At 38.0% G+C, this 7912-nt stretch overlaps 1 protein-coding gene across 1 annotated transcript in view; it reads left to right on the top strand.

Moving 5' to 3' along the window:
- The first annotated feature begins 68 nt into the window (after positions 1-68).
- The window catches only part of ZNF260 (zinc finger protein 260), a 76327-nt gene continuing 68483 nt past the window's right edge, over positions 69-7912 (top strand). The window contains exons 1-2 of the mRNA XM_043600678.1: positions 69-336; positions 1052-1111. The gene's annotated coding sequence lies outside the window, so the exon portion shown is untranslated. The remainder of the gene's footprint in view (positions 337-1051; positions 1112-7912) is intronic.

The raw sequence follows: 7912 nt of genomic DNA, 5'->3' as shown, positions 1-7912 counted from the left end.
CACGAAACCATCACCCGACTCTTTCATGTTTTAAGAACCACCAGCGGCAACCTTCCGCGGAGGACGAAAGATCAGCCCATCCGAAACTCTCAGGAGTTTCGGAGGCGTGACGTGAAATTCGCGACGGTTGTACTCTGCCGCGCTCCAAAACCAGAACATTTTTTTTAGTGTTGGACTACGTTTCCCACAAGCCCCAGGGCCACGAATGGACTTCGACTTTTGGTTCCGCTTCCGGTATCTTCGTGGTTATTGGGTTTTGCCTGATGAGTTAAGGTGATCCAGGTCGGGTTGCGGGAGGAGCTCGCGGTATGGAGGTCCTAAGCTCCCGGGGCGCGGGTAAGGCAGATGGAGCCAGGAGCCTTGTCCCAGTGTTTGCGTAAACCTCGCACGACGGTGGTTTCGGGCGTTATTGTCTGTGACAAGTTCGTTGTGAACTGTTAGTGCACACGCCTGCATGCGTGTGAGTGAGAGTGTGTGTGACAGGCCCTGGAGTGCCCAGACTGGTATACGATAAGGCTAGTGGGACTGTCAGTACACAGTCTACGGTGACGAAAGGTGTCTGATACTGTGACCGAGTGATCCTGTGACAGCTGGGTTGTAACCGACTGTAAGTTTGAACGCAGTGGGTAGGATTTTTTAAAATTTCCCCAGTAAACCTGTAGGAGTGCTTCACACAGAGGGGATATTGGGGAAGTGTTGCCCACCCAGGGTCCACTGTAGGTTCCATGGTTACTTGGAAGTGTTTCCCTGGATTCTTCTCTGTTCTTACATCTTAGAGCCAGTTTGATCTATCTATAAAGAAATAGACATCAGAGGGGAAGTCATTGCTTTCAGAACCACAGTGTGCCCCCTAGAAACTGCTGTGAACTTAGATTCCAGCGCTGTTTATAGGTATGGCCTTTAAGTGTGACACTGTTAAAAGTCAGCAGTATTCTATTTATCTCTTATTCCATCTAGATATATTTGTGGTGGGTCATGGGTCATGTCTGATGGTGGACAGTGTGTTGTTTAGCCTGTCCAGAACCTCAAGGGTCCCTTCTTGGTCTTGTAGTTCTGCAAGAGAAGCCTCCTGAAGTAGAGGAGAGTGTTGCTACTTAACAGCGCGTTCAAGGTCAGTTCGTGTTTACTTTTTGTTCTGTCATATATATTTGCTTTACAGAACATAAAATATTTGCTTTCCTTCTAGATTGTATGACCTAATTGTGACCCATCCATTTACCTGATCCCTAGGTGGTTGCCCCTTCCCAGTTAATAACAGGACCATAGGGATGGGTCCCCTTCTTTTCCAGTGCTTTTCCTTTTCCTTCCCAGTTAATATTCACATACATATTGGTAATTATTCAGTTTCCTCATGTGCTCTTTTCTTTCCTAAAGATGGTAGAGAAATAGAACTAGTTGAACTCTTCGAGGAAAAACTAAGGACTTTAGAGTGTGTTTTGTCAAGGAAGAGACTGGTGGTTAGGTAGAATAACACACCAGACACCTTTGATTTTATTCACAGACTTGATTTTCAAACAAAGGAAGGTAGGAAATGGTTTCATTGATTTTAGTCAGTAAGACATTTTGGGAGTAGGAATATGATTGGAGTTTGTGAAGAGAGGTCTGTGTGAACAAGGGCAGGGAGTTTTTCCTGAGAATCCAATCTCTTGGAGTGGTGAGAACTAAGTCTTGAGATTTGGCAGTATGACTTTTTCAGACCACATACTGTGAGAGGCTGCATAATATAATGGTATTTGAATCTAAAGGTAATATAATGCAAGCCACTTGTGTAATTTAAAAATTTCTTTTGTACACAGTTTAGAAAGTAAAAGGAAACAGCTGAAATTAAGTATAATATCCATTAACCAATATGTCTAAAATATTATTTCAACATGTAATAATATAAATAAATGGAAATATTTTACATTCCTATCTTCATACTGAGTTTTCAAAATCTGATACATATTGTTATAGCACTTTTCAGTTTGGATGCTAAATTTTCAGTGGTTATGGTGAAATGTATTTCCTTATGTGGATCCTGAGAAACTTAACAGAAACCCAGGGGGGAGGGGAAGGAAAAAAAAAAAAAAAGAGGTTAGAGTGGGAGACAGCCAAAGCAGAAGAGACTCTTAAAAACTGAGAACAAACTGAGGGTTGATGGGGTGGGGGGGGGAGGGTGGGTGATGGGTATTGAGGAGGGCACCTTTTGGGAGGAGCACTGGGTGTTGTATGGAAACCAATTTGACAATAAATTTCATATATTGAAAAAAAAAAAAAAAAAGAAATGTAGTTATACCCAAACTGTAAAGTTGTGTTTAATTGGAAAACATTTTATATCACTTTTGTATTTAAATTAAAAATTAAAACAGGGGCGCCTAGGTGGCTCAGTCAGTTAAGTGTGCAACTTCGGCTCAGGTCATGATCTTATGGTTCGTGAGTTAGAGCCCTGTGTCAGGCTTTGTGCTGACAGCTCAGACCTGGAGCCTGCTTCCAGTTCTGTGTCTCCCTCTCTCTCTGTGCCCCTCCCCTGTTCTCCCTCTCTCTCTCTCTCTCTCTCCCTCAAAAATAAGTAAACATTAAAAAAAAATCTTTAACAATTAAAACAAAATTTCAGTTCCTTGTTCACTCTAGCTACATTTCAAGGAGGTCAATAGTTATTAATCTTTATGTTTTACAATTTTATGTTGTAAAATGTAGATAATGATATCAATGCCTTATGGGTTTTTTATGAGGATTGGATATATTAATCTGGGCACAGCCCTAGAACACTTAATAACAGCCTTGCATTTATCAAATCCTCAGGAAACAAATGAAATTATGGTTATGTAAAGAGTCTAAGTATCTACCATAAATTTTCTAAAAATCAAGAACAATAAAGACATAAAATTGGGGCACCTGGGTGGCTCAGTCGGTTAAGTGTCTGACTTTGGCTCAGGTCATTATCTCACGGTTTGTGGGTTCGAGCCCCACGTCAGGCTCTGTGCTGACAGCTCTGAGCCTGGAGCCTGCTTCGGATTCTGTGTCTCCCTCTCTATCTGTGCCTCCCCCACTCTCACTTTGTCTCACTCTGTCTCTCAAAAATAAGTGTAAAAAATTTTTTTAAAAAAGATATAAAATTAATTTTGATGAGATTTAAAAGGAATCTTTGAAAATCAGATTTGCTAATGTCCTAGAATAGGACTTAGTTTTCTTTTTCCAAATTGTTTATTTATATGTATTTCTTTCTTTTTTTTAAGTTTATTTATTTTGGGAGAGAGAGCGTGTGCGCACACACTCGAGCAGGGGAAGGGCGGAGAGAGAGGGAGAGAGAAAGAATCCCAAGCAGGCTCCCTGCTGTCACCATGGTGCCTGACACGGGTCTCAAGCCCGTGAACCCATGTGATCATAACCTAAGCTGAAACCAAGAGTCAGGCGCTATATTGACTGAGCCACCCAAGTGCTCCCTCATTTTTATTTAAATTCTAGTTAGTTAAGGGGTGCCTGGGTGGCTCAGTTGGTTGAATGTCAGACTCTTGATTTAGGCTTAGGTCATGATCCCAAAGTTGTGGGATCATACACTGTGTTGGGCTCTTCACTGAGCGTGGAGTCAGCTTGAGATTCTCTCTCACTCTCTTTCCCTCTTCCTTCTCACCCACTCATGTGCGTCCTGTCTCCCACTCTCTCTCTCTAAAATAAATGAAATGGAAAAAAAATTTTAATCCTACTTAGTTAACATAGTGTAATAATGGTTTCAGGAGTAGAATTTAGTGACTCATCACTTACATACAACACCCAGTGCTCATCATAACAAGTGCCCTCCTTAATACTCATCACCCATCTAGCCCATCCCCCACCTCCCTCCCTCCATCAACCCTCAGTTTGTTCTCTATCAAGAATCTGTTATGGTTTGCTTCCCTCTTTCTTTTTTTCCCCCCCTTCCCATATCTTCATCTGTTTTGTTTCCTAAATTCCATATATGAGTAAAATCATATGGTATTTATCTTTCTGAGTGACTTATTTCCCTTAGGTTAATACACTCTAGCTCCATCCATGTCATTGCAGATGGGAAGATTTCTATTTCTTCGATGGCTGAGTAATATTCCACTGTCTATACCACATCTTCTTTATCCATTCATCAGTCCATGGACCCTTGGGCTCTTTACATAGTTTGGCTATTTTTGTTGCTGCTATAAACATTGGAGTGCATGTGCCCCTTCGAATCAGCATTTTGGTATCCTTTGGATAAATACCTAGTAGTGCAATTCTTGGGTCATAAGGTAGTTTTATTTTTACCCTTTTGAGGAGCTTCCACAGTGATTGCATGAGATTGCATTCCCACCAGTAAGAGAGTTCCCCTTTCTCCACATCCTTGCCAACATCTGTTTCCTGAGTTGTTAGTTTTAGCCATTCTGACAGGTGTGAGGTGGTATCTCATCATGGTTTTGACTTGTATTTCCTTGATGATGAGTAATGTTGAGCATTTTTCATGTGTCTTTTAGCCATCTGGGTGTCTTCTTTGGAAAAATGTCAATTTGTGTCTTCTGCACACGCACTTGAGCAGGGGAAGGGCAGAGGAAGAGGGAGAGAGAGAATCTTAGGCAGGCTCCACACCCAGGCTGCGTGAACATGGGGGGATCTATATATATCTTTTTGAGTTAATGTTCAAGTTTCCATCAGAGAAATATCCAGAAGTGAAATTGTTGGATCATATGGTAGTTCTGTTTTAACTTTTGGAGGAACCTCCATACCATTTTCCATAGCAACTGCACCAATATACATTTCCACCAGCAGTGCACAAGAATAGATTTCCTTTTCTCCTCATCCTTCCCAACACTTGTTATTTCTTGTCTTTTGGATAGTAGCCATTCTAGGAGGTGTGAAGTGATGTGTCATTGTGGTTTTGATTTGTATTTGCCTGATGATTAGTGGTGGTAAACAACTTTTCATGTGTGTTGGCCACCTGCATGTCTTCTTTGGAAAATATCTATTCAGACTCTCTACCCATTTTTAATCAGATTGTTTTTTGGCTGTTGAGTTGAAGCAGTTCTTTATATACTTTGGATATTAACCTCTTATCAGATGTATGACTTGCAATTCTTTTTTCCCATTCAGTAGGTTACCTTTTCATTTTGTTGATGGTTTCCTTTGCTGTGCAGAGGCATTTTAATGTGCTGTAGTCCCACTTGTTTATTTTTGTTTTTGTTGCTTTTGGTGTCCAATCCAAAAATCATTGCCCAGACCATTGTCAAGGAGTTTACTATGTTTTCTTTTAGGAACTTTATGGTTTCAAGTCCTATGTTCAACTCCTTAATCCATTTTGAGTTCATTTTTGTGTATGGTGTAAAATATGTTCCAATTTCATTCTTTTGCATGTAGTTGTCCAGTTTTACCAACACTGTGTCATGAATACTGTATGTTCTTGGCTCTTTTGTCATAAATTGACTATTTATATGTGGGTTTCTTTCTGGGCTCCTTGTTCTATTCCATTGACTAATGTGTCTTTTTTTAAAAATTAATATCATAACTGTTTTGATCACTATAGCTTTGTAATACAGTTTAAAATAAAAATGCATGATGCTTCCAGCTTTGTTTCTCAAGATTCCTTTCACTCTTCAGGGTCTTTTGTGGTTCCATATATATTTTAGGATTGTTTGTTGCATTTCTCTGAAAAATGTCATTGAAATTTTGATAGGAATGCATTGAATTTATAAATCTTTTGTGGTAGTCTAGACGTTTTAACAGTATTTAATTCTTCCAGTCTATGAGCGTGGATTACCTTTCTATTTATCTGTGTCTTCCTCAGTTTCTTTCAGCATTGTATTACAGTTTTCAGTGTACAGGTCCTTCACCTCTTTGGTTAAATTTATTCCTATGTTTTTTTATTATTTTTGATGCAGTTGTAAATGGGATTGTTTAAAGATTACACCAAAACAACCTCTTAGAACTAATAAACAAATTCAATAAAGGTGCAGGATACAAAATCAATGTACAAAAATCAGTTGCATTTCTATATGCTAATAATTAATGATCAGAAAGAAATTTTATAAATAATAATAGAATGTCATCTGCAAATAGTGACAGTTTGACTTCTTCGTTTCTGTTTTGGAGGCCTTTAATTTTTTTTCTTACCTAATTGCTCTGGCTAGGACTTCTGATGTTGAACAAAAGTGGTAAGAGTGGGCATCCTTTCTTGTTTCTGATCTTGGAGGAAAAGCTTTCAGATGTTCACCACTGAGTATGATCTTAGCTTTGTGCTTGTCATATATGACCTTATTATGTTGAAGTATGTTCCCTCAATGCCCACTTTGTTTAGTTTTTAACAAACTGATGTTGAATTTTGTCAAATGCTTTTTCTGGATCTATTGGGATGGTCATATGATTTTTATCCTTAATTTTTTGTCCTTTTACCCTTAATTTTGTTAATCCTTCATTGTGTGTCAATTGGTTGACTTGTGGATATGGAAACATCCTAGCATTCCTGGAATAAATTTCACTTGATCATGGTATATGATCTTTTTAATGTATTGTTGAATTCAGTTTGCTATTTTTGGAAGATTTATGCATTTGAGTATGTTTTTTATTTTGCTTCTGCCAACAAGAAATTTGGCCTGTGAGGGTACCTGGGTGGCTCAGTCAGTTAAGTGTCTGACTTTAGCTCAGGTCATGATCTCACACTTCATGAGTTTGAGCCCTGTGTCATGCTCCGTGCTGCCAGCCTGCTTTGGATCCTCTGTCCTGCTTCTCACTACTCCTTCCCATTACTGCGGTCTCTCCTTCTCTCTCAAAAATAAATAAACATAAAAAAAAAATTTGGCCCATGAATTTGCCACTTTTTTTTTTTTTGCCACATTTTTAAAAGAGACAAAGTTACAGTTTTATCATACTTCTAGACATGTAGTTATAAGTAGATAGTGGTAGTGGTCACCATGTGATCTGGCACATCTAAATATTCAAAACTTTTGTAATTTCAATTACCAGAGGAGCATAATAAAACTAGTAAGACTGCTATTCAGAGTTTCATATTTTTTAGAGATTGTGATTTCTTTCATAAGACCTAGGAATGATCTGGGAGATCCAAGTTTCATACAAGACCTCATCATACACATTATACTTGAAAGGACATATTTATAGACACAGAAGTAAATATGCATATAACTCCTGTGTTGGATATGGGAACAAGATTGAGCCTTTTATTATTAGGCTCAATTATTAGGCTCAACAAGCTATCGCTTGTTAGATAAGATTCTTTAAACTAGTTATATGTGTGCAGCTTTATGTGGAGGGCAAGAATATTTGTCCTCCTATGCTTTTTGAGAATCTTTGTGACAAATATTATTAATGAGGAAGAACACTGAAATAAGTTACCATGACATGGAAAAACAGACCTGAGAATCTCAAATTTCACTGTAAGAAAAAGGAGAAGAACAAAGGGAATTTTCAAAAATAATGAAACAAGATACATGAAATATTCTTTACAAGTTCATTAATTAATAGGCAACTTTTACTTGGTGTCATTGTTATGCCACTGGAAGTGCTTTATATGTTTTATTTCATTTGATACATACAGCAACACTTTGAGGTAGGTCACTGTTGTTTTTCCCATTTTACTGATGAGGAAATAAAGTCAGTTAAGTAATGTAGTAAAAAGTTACACAGTAACAACCAAAAATAAGGTTAATGAACTGAATTTTGGATGACAGATTCTATGTTCTTTATTATGATAGTATACAACCTCTGATCATTTTTTAAATCTGATTGTCTCACTAATTCATCAAATTTTTTTCATCAACATTTAATATGGATCAAGGGCAAATACTGCAGATATTGACAACCTACAGCTCACCATACTTTATTTAACCTTTACTTAACCTTTATTGCCTACTATTAGATATTCAGAATGATCATAAACTATTTTGTAGTATATGTGGATCTTTATAATAGAATTTTATCTGCA

This window comes from Prionailurus bengalensis, chromosome E2, assembly GCF_016509475.1.
Source record: "Prionailurus bengalensis isolate Pbe53 chromosome E2, Fcat_Pben_1.1_paternal_pri, whole genome shotgun sequence".
Classification (NCBI taxonomy): domain Eukaryota; kingdom Metazoa; phylum Chordata; class Mammalia; order Carnivora; family Felidae; genus Prionailurus; species Prionailurus bengalensis.
This window is presented reverse-complemented; position numbering and strand designations above follow the sequence as displayed.